A 16,735-nucleotide genomic window follows, 5' to 3' on the forward strand; every position below is an offset into this window, starting at 1 on the left:
GATATACATACATGTATAGTTTATATATTTATATAGATAAGTAATATATAGAAGTAGAAATATATAATCATACACAAAATTGTTACATTGATAAACTGCATTTATATCTATTTAATATGTATAACTTTGTATAACAAAATATATAAACACATAATTAAATACACATGCAATTTACACATAAATGAAATATATACATACCTGAAGTATTATTTCAAGCATAGAAGTAATAATGTCTGTTCAAAAACTAACTTAAGAATGAATTTGTGAAAAGAAATAATTTTTTACTCTGTCATGGAAAACAGTCTTATAATACACCAAAAAAACATATAGCACTTATCAACTTACCCATTAAATAGGTATGAAGCAAGCATTCTATTTTTCTAAAATATATTAAAATTTTATGTTGTAACAAATTAGTAGGATAATTTATCAACAGTAATACTCTTTAAACCTATTAACATCCCAAAGAGAAGGCTTTCAAGCAATATTAATAAATGTATTCTGCTTCTCTATAAAGCAACTTCTGGATGTATATTGACAAATTATCTGCAGATATGTTTCTTCATATATAAAATTTAAACAATAATACTTATCTCTGAACATTTTGTAACTGTTAAATAAAATAATATAAAGTGCCTCATAATATATCTAACTGAAGTATATGCTCAGAAATGTTAGTTCTTCCTCTTTTCTAAAACTACACAAATTGGAGAAGGAAATGGCAACCCACTCCAGTATTCTTGCCTGGAGAATCCCACGGAAGAGGAGCCTTGTGGGCTGCAGTCCCTGGGATCACAAGAGTCAGACATGACTTAGCAACTAAACCACCACCACCACTACCACACTACAAATAGCAAATTACCTTCACACAGAACTATGTGAACAAAAAACATCTGTGTGTGGGGAAATTCATTGTTATTCTTTATGCTCAGTGCAAAACAAAACAATATATCATTTCTCGTTTGCCAAACTGGCAAAGGTTCCTAGTTTTGATTTGCTTTTACTTGTGATATATGTACTGACACCCAAAGCCAATGAGGATGGGGTGAAGCAGGTGCTTGTATACACTCAATGTAAACATGGGTTCTGAAAAAATATTCACAGGTTTAAAGATACACACATCACTTTAAAAGAGCTATATCTTTTGAACCCAAAAAATCTGCATCTTGAGCTCTATCTTGAGAATACCATCAACTCCATGGTCAAAGACTTAATTGTAAGATATACATACTAATTTTTAACAGTGAAAATGGACACAATCTGAATATCCAACAATGGGAAAATATTTAAATACATTTAAGTACATTCACATGATGGAATATTATATGGCTTATTAAAATAATTGACAGCTTAAGTATCAATCTCATTCACCCAAGTGCTGAGGATCATCTTTGATTCATCTCTTTCATACTTCACGTACAAATCATCTGAAATTCTGTAAGTTTTACTGTCAAAATGCAAGTAAGTCCAGAATCTTACCTCTCTTTACTCCTACCAGCCCCCTCAAGCCTCTATCATCTCTGGTCTAAATTAACTCTTAGCAACTAACTGGTCTCTGTTCCCATTTTTGCATAACTATTGTCTACATTTCAATACATGCTTATATGATGTAAATATAAACAATGTCATTCTGCCTCCAAAAACAGAAAACTATATATATATATATATCATACTTGCAGTTTTATTTGTCAAAATATTCATAAAAATATGGATGATGATGGGATTACAAAAAATTGCATTAGTTTCTTCTGTGTTTTTAAAGTTTTTCTTACTGACAGCATGTTTAATGGGAAAACGCAAACTAAAATGACACTTGTAAAAAAGTTTTACAAGTTGAACTGTATGATTCAAAGTATTTAAAGTAATATTTAAATATATAATCTATCCAAAGGTGGTGGTGGTAGTGGTGGTTGTTAGGTTGTTAAGTCCTGTCTACTCTTTGCAACCCCAGGGACTGTAGCCCACCAGGCTCCTCTGTTTCTGGGATTTCCCAGGCAAAAGTACTGGGGTGGGTTGCCATTTTCTTCTCCAAGGGATCTTCCTGATCCAGGGATTGAACCCACATGTCCTGCACTGCAGGTGGATTCTTTACCACTGAGCCACCAGGGAAGCCCAATCAAAGGTTAGCACTCATACTCAATTAAGAAGCATGATGGCAACTGCGGCCATGAAATTAAAAGACGCTTGCTCCTTGGAAGAAAAGTTATGACAAATCTAGACAGCGTATTAAAAAGCAGAGACATTACTTTGCTGACAAAGGTCTATATAGTCAAAGATATGGTTTTTCCAGCAGTCATGTATGGATATGAGAGTTGGACCATAAAGAAGGCTGAGCACCAAAGAATTGATGCTTTTGAGCTGCGGTGTTGGAGAAGATTCTTGAGAGTTCCTTGTACAGCAAGGAGATCAAACCAGCCAATTCTAAAGGAAATCAGTCTTGAATATTCACTGGAAGGACTGATGCTGAAGCTCAAGTTTCAATACTTTGGCCCCCTGATGCAAAGAGCCAACTGATTGGAAAAGACCCTGAAACTGGGAAAAACTGAAGGCAGGAGGAGAAGAGGACAACAGAGGACGATATGGTTGGATGGCATCACCGACTAGATGGACACGAATTTGAGCAAACTCTGGGAGATGGTGAAGGACAGGGACCCCGGCATGCTGCAGTCCATGGTGTTGCAAAAAGTTGGACACGACTGAGTGACTGAGAAAAGTAACAACAACAAAAAAAAAACAAGAAGCATGATGGGCTTCCCAGGTGACACTAGAGGTAAAGAACTCACCTGCCAATGCAAGAGTTGTAAAGAGACATGGATTCAATCCCTGGGTCGGGAAGATCCCCTGGAGAAGGAAGTGGCAGCCCACTCTAGGATTCTTGCCTAGAGAATCCGTGGACAGAGGAACCTGGAGGGCCATGGTCCATAGGGTCGCAAAGAGTCATACACAAAGTGACTCAGCACAGGCATGAAGAAGCATGATAATTACTATTCATAAAGGACAAATAAACATGGAAAAAGGTGTCTTAAAATTATATATGAGTATCTATACTTTGAAAAAAAGGACAATATCACAATAAATTTAAAAGAAAATGTATTTTATTTTATATGTATTTTTCTCTTGTGCCCAGACTAACATAAATGGGGAAAAAAACTCTTTGTCAATCTTCTAGCCTCTAGCCTGAGTCTTCTGCTAAATTATTATTTTTTAAAAAATTATCTGAGAGCTTTTGTTTTCTTAATTCTTTTTTCTCTGACCTTGAAATATAATTGACTACCCTATAGGTCTCAATGGTATAAGTCATTAGAAAGATAAAAAATACATATATGGGATTAAAGTTAAAAAATGATAAGACTTTTAAATTAAGTAATGATGCTAATAATCCTACTTTATGAAAATGGGTTACTTGATAGATGTTAATTATTATTATAATCATGGTTCATCAACTAAAAAATGTTTAAATTTTTTAAAGTAAATGAATTTGAGGGCTCTTTTGTGTAAAAGATTACTAGAGAAAATTTGGCAATTTATTCAAAATTAAGTAAATAAATGACTTCATTGCAACATTCCCGTTCTATAACTGAAGAGTATTGCAAATAATATTAATAATATAAAGGTTAGGATACTATTAAATAAAAAGAGGGCAAATATTCATAAAATGTGACCTTTTGCCACAATTACTCCAAAATATCTTCGCCAATTATTTCCTGTAAAATCTGAAAAGCATACGCTTTTTTCTTCTTTCCTACCCATAGTGTAAGCATAATTAAGTTTTGAGATAGGAAAGTAATAAACCACAGAGTTCATTTTCTGTTAAAAAAGACACGAACAAGGTAAAGGCAAAACAGCTACAAGAAGGCAAAGGATGAGACAGGGAGCAGGGAAGAGGCACAAGCCTGGAGACCCTGAGAAGCTGCTCCAGCTCTGTGAGAGGAAACACAGGACAGTGGAAGTCAGCAGAGGATGGAAACTGAGGGTGAAAAGGACACAGGAACAAGGTTAGGGTTAGACAAAGGAACTGGTACATGAGGGATCTGCTGTGAATAAAAGAATATCTCAAGTGCAAAGAGGAATACCACACATGCCAATACCACAGCATTCTCAACGCCTTCCATTTTCCTAGTGTTAATCAGTTCTATCAGTTGGACTGAAATACTGAAAAACAAAACGTCTGAAATAGCCCACTGGTCTCCCCAAATAATACTGACCAGGTTGGGACCAGTTACAGGTACCAGTATTATTTGGGGAGACCAATGGGCTATTTCAGATGCTTTGTTTTTCAATATTTCTATGTAACTGATAGAATTGATAGGAATATTATCCTTTTTCAAAGGAATACCTCAAGTGCAGAGGAATACCACAAATGCCAATACCACGGCATTCTCAAGACCTTCCCATTCATTGAAACTGCAAATCACAGGTCCCTATTCTAAAATGAACTATACTGACCAATTATTCCACTGTATATGCAGATGCAAAGAGTAGCTCTACCATGTGACTAAATTCAATAAAAAATTTATTGAGTTTAGGGTATGTACCAGAACTAGATCTATCATGGCCTTGCCAGGAATTCAGCCTTGTTCTTCAAATCTATAATATCTTTAAAACTGATACAAATCTAATGCCCATCGTAGATGAATAACTAAATAAATGCAACTTATTTACAGTATGGAATTCTGTGCATCAATTAAAATGATATATGAATAGACCATTTAAGCCTTATTGTTTAAAACTCAAAAGGTAAAAGATTACTTTAGTCGAGAGTCCCCTGGAGTATAGATCAAACTAGTCAACCCGCTAAGAGTCAGGCACGACTGAGCGACTTCACTTTCACTTTTCACTTTCATGCACTGGAGAAGGAAATGGCAACTCACTGCAGTGTTCTTGCCTGGAGAATCCCAGGGACAGGGGAGCCTGGTGGGCTGACGTCTATGGGGTCGCACAGAGTCGGACATGACTGAAGCGACTTAGCAGCAGTCAATCCTAAAGGAAATCAACCCTGAATATTCATTGGTAGGACTCATGCTGAAACTGAAGCTTCAATATTTTGGCCACCTGATGTGAAGAGCTGACTCACTGGAAAAGACCCTGATGCCGATAAATATTGAGGGCAAGAGGAAAAGAGGGTGACAGAGGATGAAATGGCTGAATGGCATCACGACTCAATGGATATGAATTTGAGCAAACTCCAGGAGATAGTGAGGGACAGGGAAGCCTGGTGTGCTCCTGTCCATAGCATTGCAAAGAGTCAGATATGAACTAGTGACTGAACAACAATTTTAGTCTTGGCAACACAAAACCTGGTATAGTTTTAAGTTGCTTACTTCCAGTCAGTGCCATGTACCAATAAATACAAGATTCTTTCTTGGAGATTATCCTCACCAGGGGTTTTCCAGTGGTGCACACTGGTACAGTGTGTAGGCTGTGCTGTGCTTAGTTGCTCAGTCATGTCCAACTCTGTGCCACCCCATGGACTGTAGCCCGCCAGGCTCCTCTATCCACTGGGATTCTCCAGGCAAGACTACTGGAGTGGACTGCCATGCCCTCCTGCAGGGGATCTTCCCAACCCAGGAATCAAACCTGGGTCTCCCACTGCAGGCAGATTCTTTACCAGCTGAGCTACCAGGGAAGCTCACCAGAACTTAATGGTGGTTATCGTGAAGTCATCTAAGATAGCAGGTTAGAGTAAGAAAGCCATACCCCAATTTGTTCTTTGCCATGGGCTTGAGTCATAATCAGCTCCTTTTGGCCCCAGATTTTGACTCTCTCTCTCTCTCTGACCTTTCTTTTATATTCATAAGCCAACTAATTCTTTCCTGAGTTCCTTTCTTTCTTATAATACCTTGTTCAAAGCAGAATGTCGAAGACAAAATACATCAACCACTTTCCCTAGAACTACAGGGAAAGTTAGCTTCCTAAATTATCACAAGTATAGCTTTATCAAATGTCTGGCCACAGCTTACATGAATTTCCATCTTTCCACTTCTGATACCAATTTCCTCACCACAAACTGCCTGATCTTTCTGCCAGTGCCTCATCCTTTAGGTACTGTCACAGAAGCAACCCATTTTAAGGCACGCTTTTCTGTATTAGCTCCTATAAGTATTGTAACTCTCTCACTGTATGGTCAACTCTCTCATTGAAGTAACAATGTTTTTTGTCAATCATTCTTTCACCTACTCCATTAACACAGAGCTTCTGCTGCTGCTAAGTCGCTTCAGTTGTGTCCGACTCTGTGCGAACCCATAGACGGCAGCCCACCCGGCTCTCCCATCCCTGGGATTCTCCAGGCAAGAATACTGGAGTGGGTTGCCATTTCCTTCTCCAATGCATGAAAGTGAAAAGTGAAAGTGAAGTCGTGTCCGACTCCTAGCGATCCCGTGGACTGCAGCCTACCAGGCTCCTCCATCCATGGGACCTTCCCGGCAAGAGTACTGGAGTGGGTTGCCATTGCCTTCTCCATTAACACAGACAGTCTACCAGTAACCAAAATCTGTGCTCAATTAAACATAAAAACACATAAGGCAGGATCCCAGATAAAATGCTTCATTTAAGTAGTTACTATATTTAAACATAAGCTTACTCAAAGTCATTGAAAAAAAATTAAATTAGAAATGTAGCTTTTGTTGTTTTACAGACTACCCATACTAAATAAAGGTTGCCTAGCAAACTTCCTCAGAAGTGTAGTAGCACTAAAGATACTATGGGCCAGGTCAATGATATAAAATATCTCCGGGAGGGACTAGGGAATAAGGAAAAAAATAAACAAATCTTTAATTTGCTATACTTTTTTCCATACTATGTTTCCCATACTCATTTGTCTATAGTTCCCAATAAGAGAGAGAGATGTTATTATTTAACTATAGTTTCTATCTTCAGAGTATGCTCCCTTCACAGCCTTCAGAGTTCTTAGAGACTTTACAACTATTAAGCTAGTTCTATTAATTCAATTGGCAATAGAGCTTATCTTTCCTAAGCCGTTTGGCTCTAACATGTTTCTGCATAATGGAAAGAATATGACAGTAAAGTGTCCATTTTCATGCCTAATGTGTCTGATGCCCGTCCTCCACACCAGCACTGTCCAATAGATCTTTCTGTGATGACAGGTGCTTTCTGTGTCTGTGCTGCTAATAATAGGGCAGTCACTAGACACAGGAGGCTACTCCACACTCGAAATGTAGATACAGTGACTGAGGAACTGAGTTTTTTATTTTAATTAATTTAAGTAGATACATGCGGCTAGTGGCTACCATATTAGTACAGCTCTAATGCTAAATTACATACACTGGAAATACTACACACTGAAAATACATTTATGCTGATTCTCAGCTATATGTAACTGGTTCATTGCTTTTATCTCACTCCAATATCTACTCTATAAATTTGGGTAACTTGAAAGATAATATGGGCAACACATCTATAAATATGACCTCTCATTTTTTTCCTTGGCCTCTTCATGTCCTCTATTTAATCCCACTCCATACTCACACTCTGAACCTTTTATCCTATAATTTGTTCTGCATCCAAAAGCACTGATTCAGGTATCCTGCTTTATGATATCAAACAAATATCCTTTCCCATTTACCATTTAACCTAATGATCAGTCTCAAAGGAGCCCTCCGGTTATATTTTTACCTAGCACATTGGTCATATTTCTATTGTTGATTTATCTCCCTACCCTTTACAATAACTATTTCAAATCTTCTCTACTCTTCAACTATTTTCCTCCTCCAAATTCCCTCTTTATTCAATAGGTATGAATCTGCCTCCTCCACATGGTAAAAACAAACATCAGTGAGAAAGTTTGTCCTCTAATGCCCTCATCTAATACTCTTTTTCTACATATATAATAGGGAAGTGTCCCTCCTATCTAAAGCCAATCCTCCACTTTACTCTAGCTCTTATCTTTCCCAGGTCATCTCAAGAACTTTACACCAGAGGTTCTCAGAGTGAGGGTACCCTTATGGCTATCCTTATACTTCCCAATAATAAAGACATCCACTGTACAAAATGCTAAAGAAAGTTCTTAAAGCAGAAGGAAAATAATACTAGATGAAAATATAAGACTTATAAAAAGAAAATATGGTTCAAATATGGTAAATATGTGGGCACTGGAACAACTCAACATCTATTCAACTCTTGCATCAAATCATATATAAAAATTAACTCAAAGTGAATCATAGACCTAAAAGTAAAAGCTTAAAACATGAATTGGCTAAAGGAAAATATAGGCAAAAGTCTTTCTGCATCACAGTAGGAAACATTTCTTAGGTAAAAGACAAAAATTAACCATTACATTTAAAATTTTTCAAAATTTAAAACTTCTTCTACTTGAGAGACACTGTTAAGAAAATGAAAAGGCCAATCACAAAATGGAAGATAACATTCTCAATATGCATGCAACAGAGGACTTGTATACAGAAAATAGAAAGAATTCTATTTTGGAATGGAATAAGAAAACAAAAACCCCAAAGCTTATAATATCAAATGTTCTGAATATATATTTCACAAAGAAGACATTCCTTTGGTACCCCCATGGACTGTGGCCCACCAGACTCCTTTGTTCATGGAATTCTCCAGGCAAGAATACTGGAGTTGGTTGCCATTTCTTTCTCCAGGGGAACTACGTGACCCAGGGATCGAACTGGGGCCTCCAGCATTACAAGTAGATTTTTTACCATCTGAGCCACCAGGGAGGCCCCAGAGAAGACATATGAATGACTAATTATAACAAGTATACTAAAAGATGCTTAACATCATTAGTCATCAGTGAAATGCAAAATCAAATCAAGAAAGATACCACTAAACATTCACAAGAACAGAGAAAAAGACTGACAATGTCAAGTATTCACCAGGATATGAAGCCAATGGAACTCATATTCCAAGGTCATTGGAAACGCAAAATCATGGGGCCTCTTTGGAAAAAGACCTTGGCAATTTCTTAAAATTTTAAATGTACTTTTATCATATGACCCAGAATTTCCACTCCTAGGTATTACCCAGGAGTAGTCAAAACATGTATCCACATAGGGATTTGTACAGGAATGTTCTTAGCAGCTTTATTCATAATGGCCCTAAATGAAAACAAACTAAATGCCTATCAATAGGTGAATGGATAAATAAATTGCTGTATATCCACATAATGGAATACTACTCAACAATATAAAGAAACAACACAGATGAATTTCAAAAATGTTACATCAAATGAAAGGAGTCAGACACAAAGAGTACATACTGTCTGATTCCATTTATGTTAACGCTCTAGTAAAAGCAAATCTAATCTAGAGTGATACTGCTATGTGGCTGCCAGGCTATAGCAGGAAGAGTTTCCTTTAAAAAGACGGAATTGAATACAAAAGAGTACAACAGAAATTTGGCAGATAAAAAATTTCTATTGTCTTGACTCTGATGGTACTTACACATATGTATACATTTGTCAAAATACACTGAACCATGCATATTTTCCCCTCAACTAACTTAATCCACTAGTATCTTTTCCCAATGTTCAAATAATTTGCTGAGTTTTTAATTTCAATGACTATCTTTTCATTTCTTGCCTTCTATTTACCCATGTCTTACTTCTTAAAGCATTTAAAAAACACTTAAACATCTCTCAATACTTTAAGTATTCCTACAACCTCAGATGTAAATTTTCTCATTTGATGTACAACTCATTTCTTTACATAGTTTGTAATGTTGAATCATCCATAAAAGTCTTTTGTGTGTTCTGTGAGTTACAGAAGTATCCTTGCTGAATATTTTGTTTACTTCTAAAATATCACACTGCTTCTACAAGAATTGGACCATTCTAAAGATAATTCCTCAGTTGAATAGCCCTTGCACATAAAAGTAGGATATACTAAGACCCTACATCCAGCCTGGGGTTCTAGTTTCTCTGTGACTTCTCTGCTACTCCACATCCAGAAGTGAAGTGTGAGTCTCTCAGTCATTTCCAACTCTTCGTAACTCCATGGACTGTAGCCTGTCAGGCTCCTCTGACCATGGGATTTTCCCAAGCAAGAATACTGGAGTCGGTTGCCATTCCCTTCTGCAGGGGATCTTCCTAACCCAGGGATTGAACCTGGGTCTCCTGTATTGCAGGTGGATTCTTTACTGTCTGAGCTTCCAAGGAAGCCCAGAGCTCAGGGGACCTGCCCAGAGTCGCCCACCATCTGGACTAGTGCCCAGGTCTTGTGAGCCTGGATTGAACCTGGGTCGCCAGCACTGCAAGCAAATTCTTTACCATCTGAGCTACCAGGGAAGTCGTATCCTGAGTAAAAATAAAATCCCCTGTAGCTAGTAGGAAGGGCTTTCTAGGCTGCATTTTCATAGAAGGGCAGCCTTTCCAGACCCTATGGTTCTCATGGGTAGCTCATTATTAGTCCACAGGGCTTGAAGCCTAGATTTCACTAACACTATGACTATCAACTTCAGTCTCCAGTTAGGTCTGCACATCCCAATGAGCCATTTAGACTTCACCTCCTCTTACCATTTGCTTTTTGGATATCTTCTTTATTTCCAGTACATGAACACTTTTCTCACTTCATTTTAAGCTTGGCTATACACCCCATCCGCTGGATCATGGAAAAAGCAAGAGAGTTCCAGCAAAACATCTATTTCTGCTTTATTGACTATGCCAAAGCCTTTGACTGTGTGGATCACAATAAACTGTGGAAAATTCTGAAAGAGATGGGAATACCAGACCACCTGACCTGCCTCTTGAGAAAGCTATATGCAGGTCAGGAAGCAACAGTTAGAACTGGACATGGAACAACAGACTGGTTCCAAATAGGAAAAGGAGTACGTCAAGGCTGTATATTGTCACCCTGCTTATTGAACTTATGTGCAGAGTACATCATGAGAAACGCTGGGCTGGAAGAAGCACAAGCTGGAATCAAGATTGCCAGGAGAAATATCAATAACCTCAGATATGCAGATGACACCACCCTTATGGCAGAAAGTGAAGAGGAACTAAAAAGCCTCTTGTTGAAAGTGAAAGAGTAGAGTGGAAAAAGTTGGCTTAAAGCTCAACATTCAGAAAATGAAGATCATGGCATCTGGTCCCATCACTTCATGGGAAATAGATGGGGAAACAGTGGAAACAGTGGCAGACTATATTTTGGGGGGCTCCAAAATCACTGCAGATGGTGATTGCAGCCATGAAATTAAAAGACGCTTACTCCTTGGAAGGAAAGTTATGACCAAACTAGATAGCATATTCAAAAGCAGAGACATTACTTTGCCAACAAAGGTCCCTCTAGTCAAGGCTATGGTTTTTCCAGGAGTCGTGTATGGATATGAGAGTTGGACTGTGAGGAAAGCTGAGTGCCGAAGAATTGATGCTTTTGAACTGTGGTGTTGGAGAAGACTCTTGAGAGGCCCATGGACTGCAAGGAGATCCAACCAGTCCATTCTAAAGGAGATCAGTCCTGGGTGTTCACTGGAAGGACTGATGCTGAAGCTGAAACTCCAATACTTTGGCCACCTGATGCAAAGAGTTGACCTATTGGAAAAGACTCTGATGCTGGGAGGGATTGGAGGCAGGAGGAGAAGGGGACGACAGAGGATGAGATGGCTGGATGGCATCTCCAACTCAATGGACATGAGTTTGAATAAACTCCGGGAGTAGGTAATGGACAGGGAGGCCTGGCATGCTGTGATTCATGGGGTCGCAAAGAGTCGGACACGACTGAGCGACTGAACTGACTGACTGATACACTCCATAATTGATTTGTTATATTCCATCCAAAAGTTTCTACTCCACATGTTTGGAGTAAGAAATCTTTCATGATAGCGAAACCCTGATACCAAAAAGTGAAAAGGACAATATGAGAGAGAAAAATTACAAGGTGATCATGATTACGGTACAAAGACTGAAAAGTCCTAGGTTAAAAATCTTAAACTGAGTGAGGCAAAGTAGTTAAAAAAAAATAATAATAATCTCAACCAACTTGCGTTTACTTCAAGAATGCAAGGCTGGTTTAACATTAGAATACTTAATGTAATTCAGGGGTCAGCACACTTACGGGCTTCCCTGGTGGCTCAGAGGTTAAAGCGTCTGCCTACAATGCAGGAGACCTGGGTTTGATCCCTGGGTTGGGAAGATCCCCTGGAGAAGGAAATGGTAACCCACTCCAATATTCTTGCCTGGAGAATCCCATGGATGCAGAAGCCTGGTAGGCTACAGTCTGGGGGGTTGCAAAGAGTCGGACACGACTGAGCGACTTCACTTTCTTTCACTTTCACTTTGTATGCCACATATAGTCTGTCACTTATTCTTCTTTGATTTTGTTTAATTTTTTGTTGTTTATGAACCTTTAAACAGGTAAAAGCAATTCACAGCTCACAAACTATACAAACACAGGGTATAGGCAAGAATTTGCTAATTCCCGATATATTTCAACTTGCTAAGAGTAACAGAAAAATCATGACTATTGCAGACTTCCCTGGTGGCTCAATCGGTTAAGAATTCACCTGCAGTGTAGGTTACCAAGGTTCGATCCCTGGGTCAGGAAGACGCCCCCGCTCCGCCCCAGAGAAGGAAATGGCAACCCACTCCAGTATTATTGCCTGGGAAATCTGAGGGTCAGAGTTAACCTGGCAGAGCACAATCCATGGGGTCACAAGAATCAAACACAACTTAATGATTAAACCAACCAACCAACACTGTACTCCGTAGATGCATAAAATATATTCATAATATCCAATATCCATTCATGATTTTTTAAATTATGCATAATCTAGGAAGGTAACTCCTTTAACCTGATAAGGATTATAAACTTAGAGCAATTCATAGCAACCTATACCAAACTTACTTCTTAATGAAGAAATTTAAGAAAAAATTCTTAAAATTGTCTTTACTTCTCAACATTGTATCCCAGCCATTGCAGTAAGGAAGAGAAAATAAAGGATTAAGGCTTGGAACAGAGAAACAAAACTGGTACTAGAGAACTAATAATATGATGATCTACATAGAAAATCCTTTCTGGAAAGTACAGATAAAGTATTGGGGCTTCCCTGGTGGCTCAGATGGTAAAGAATCTTCCTGCAATGCAGGAGAGACCCAGGTTTGATCCCTGGGTTGGGCAGTTCCCCTGGAGAACGAAATGGCAACCCACTCCAGTATTCTTGCCTGGAGAATCCCACAGATAGCAGAGCCTGGCGGCCACAGTCCATGGATTCACAGAGCCAAACATGACTGAGTGACTAACACACACTACACAGAAAATCCTTTCTGGGAAGTACAGACAACGTAATAATAGAATTTACAAAGTTATTTAGCAATGTGGCTGGGGGTAAGACTAATGTATCCATTTATTTAAAAGCCAGTTACTTGGTTGAGCTTAGTCTGTGAAAGCTCTTGAAAAAAACTAAATTAGGCAAGCTTTCTTCCAGAGAAAGCTTTATCTTGGTTTCTACTTAGACATTACTGACCTGAGATTATCCTATTCAGGTTATTAGGCAATTCCTTAATGTGGGAATCAATGGGTCACAGTCTAGCTGCTTGTGGGAGTCTAAATCTTTGTCTCCTACCTCCAGCACTAGCAGAGAAGGAAATGGCAACCCACTCCAGTATTCATGCCTAGAGAATCCCATGGACAGAAGAGCCTGGCAGGCTACAGTTCGTGAGATCACGAGTTGGACAGGACTTGCTAACTTTCTTTTCAGTACTAGTTTTGGAATTTACCTGCAGGATAAGCCGAGCAACCATTCATAATGCTAACTGTGATTTCTACCCTCTGGGCTTTGTGGGAGTTTGATATTTGTCCTTGGAGATTTCCATTACTCTTTAGTGCACCACTATAATAAAGTGTTTTATCCAAAATCTAGCTGTATTATGAAGGAAGGCCATTCTGAGCACCAAGCCCAAAGTATGATTTATAAAACTTTAATCATTTTTCTTTCTATAAGAAATAAAATGGCCAAATGTAAACAGTGGTGTTATTAGATGATAAGTTATGAGTAACTTGTTTTCTGTGTTTTCCATATCTTCTATTCATGATCTTATTTTGTTTTTATAAAGAAGCAGCAGCAAGTTTTTTTTTACTTTTATTTATTTTTTAGTATAAATTTATTTATTTTAATTGGAAGCTAATTACAATATTGTATTGGTTTTATCATACATCAACATGAATCTGTCATGGGTGTACATGTGTTCCCCATCCTGTACCCCCCCTCCCACCTGCCTCCCCATCCTTTCCCTCTGGGTCATCCCAGTGCACCAGCCCTGAGCACCCTGTATCATGCATTGAACCTGGACTGGTGATTCGTTTCGCATATGATAATACACATGTTTCAATGCCATTCTCCCAAATCATCCCACCCTCGCCCTCTCCCTCAGAGTCCAAAAGACTGTTCTATACATCTGTGTCTCTTTTGCTGTCTCGCATACAGGGTTATCATTACCATCTTTCTAAATTCCATATATATGTGTCAGTATACTGTATTGGTGTTTTTCTTTCTGGCTTACTTCACTCTGTATAATAGGCTCCAGTTTCATCCACCTCATTAGAATTCATTCAAATGTATTCTTTTTAATGGCTGAGTAATACTCCATTGTGTATATGTACCACAGCATTCTCATCCATTCGTCTGCTGATGGACATCTAGGTTGTTTCCATGCCCGGGCTATTATAAACAGTGCTGCGATGAACATTGGGGTACACATGTCTCTCTCAATTCTGGTTTCCTCGGTGTGTATGCCCAGCAGTGGGATTTCTGGGTCATATGGCAGTTCTAATTCCCGTTTTTTAAGGAATCTCCACACTGTTCTCCATAGTGGCTGTACTAGTTTGCATTCCCACCAACAGTGTAAGAGGGTTCCCTTTTCTCCACACCCTCTCCAGCATTTATTGCTTGTAAACTTTTGGATTGTAGCCATTCTGACTGGCGTGAAATGGTACCTCATTGTGGTATTGATTTGCATTTCTCTGATAATGAGTGATGTTGAGCATCTTTTCATGTGTTTTTCAGTCATCTCTGTTTAGTTCTTTGGCCCATTTATTGATTGGGTCATTTATTTTTCTGGAATTGAGCTGCAGGAGTTGTTTGTATATTTTTGAGATTAGTTGTTTGTCCGTTGCTTCATTTACTATTATTTTCTCCCATTCTGAAGGCTGTCTTTTCACCTTGCTTATAGTTTCCTTTATTTTTTTTAAAGAAGTTTTATATACAGGACACACAAAAAAACCTAGTTAAGTGTTATTTGAAAGCACAAATGGATATTTATCAAGCATAAACTTACTTTTTAAACAGTATCTTAATTCTCATAAAAAATCTCATAACTTTAGTATCATTATCCATAATTTTGCAGAAGAGAAAACTGAGGCTCAGAAAGCATAAATTATTTGCCAAAGTGACAGTACTGGGATTTGAAATTGAAAATACTTGTTCTAAGGCCAGTGCTTTTTCCAATGAACCATGCTGCGTCCCACAAGAGAACATCTTCACATACCACCTGCTAGGTCTAATTAAGAGACAGTAATTAAACAATTCTCCACTCCTGACAATAATATTTAAGCTACTGGTATTTTAAAGAAATTAATATCAACAGCTTTTTATCTGCTGGAAGATACTATACCTTATATAATTTATATTTATACCTGATATAATTTATAATATATAAAAAATACAAATTATAATTATAGCTTATAATTATACAATTATAAGCTATTTCAAAAAGAAAAGATTCCAATATGAGTTAAATGGTTTTTCAAAGCATGGCTAATTACTTTATCTATTAATGGGATATGGAGCATAAAAATGTTGTTCAGTGGCCAATATACTTATAAAAACATTCAACTTGACGAGTAATCAAAGAAATATAATTCTAGAAACAATGATACATTGATCAAATTGACCAAAAAATGCTTTAACAGTATCAGTAACAGCCAGCTTGAGTAAAAAGTGAAATTTTCATGCATTTTAGGAGAGAATGTTAAAATTTGCTGTAGGCCAATTGACAATATTTACAATTTAAAATTTATGTCATTGTGTGTGTGTGTGTTAGTCAATCAGTCATGTCCAATTCTTTGTGATCCCATGGACTGTAGCCCACCAGGCTCCTATGTCCATGGAGTTCTCCAAGCAAAAATCCTGGAGTAGGTTGCCATTTCCTTCTCCGATATGTCATTGTAGACCTAGTAATTCTTTACCTAGGAATTAATGCTAAGGAAATAATCACAATATGTGTAAAAAGATTTAGCTGCAGGGTTGCTTATCTTAGAATTACTTATAATGGCAAAAAAGAAAAAAATAATAAAGAATATGGAGCTGAAATAAACCTAGATCTTAAGAAATTAGGTTAATGATTTTTAATAATTTTTGTTTTAAATACCAGTTTCTATATTTATAGGCCAGGAGACCCTGAGCAAGTCCATTGAGCTCTTTCAATTTCATCAAAAAGATGATAACAATAACAGTACCAATTTCACAGGAAGTAGTTTAAGAATGAAACAAAACAATTCAGAGACCACAATACAGAGCCTGGCATTAGTATGCTGCCTATCAGTAATACAGTCAATGTAAAGAAGATGGATGTAAAATCTGAATCCCTAGGTCTATAACTTACTAATGACTGTGCAAATTATGTCTCTCCTTGTATCTCAGTTTTCATATTTACAAAATGAGAATAATTCCATCAAGGATTGTGAGTTCTCAACAAATTTTGCCTATTTTATTATTAGCATTCATGTTAGTAGTTAAATATTAGAATAAAAATATATTATTTTTATAATTA

At 37.6% G+C, this 16,735-nt stretch overlaps 1 protein-coding gene across 2 annotated transcripts in view; it reads right to left on the bottom strand.

The window, feature by feature from the left end:
• Nucleotides 1-16,735, bottom strand: part of LOC120860199 (coiled-coil domain-containing protein 171) — a 334,015-nt gene that overhangs the window by 150,699 nt on the left and 166,581 nt on the right. The gene's annotated exons all lie outside the window — the stretch shown is intronic.

The sequence above is a fragment of the Oryx dammah genome, unplaced genomic scaffold (genome assembly GCF_014754425.2).
Source record: "Oryx dammah isolate SB20612 unplaced genomic scaffold, SCBI_Odam_1.1 HiC_scaffold_11050, whole genome shotgun sequence".
Taxonomy (NCBI): Eukaryota; Metazoa; Chordata; class Mammalia; order Artiodactyla; family Bovidae; genus Oryx; species Oryx dammah.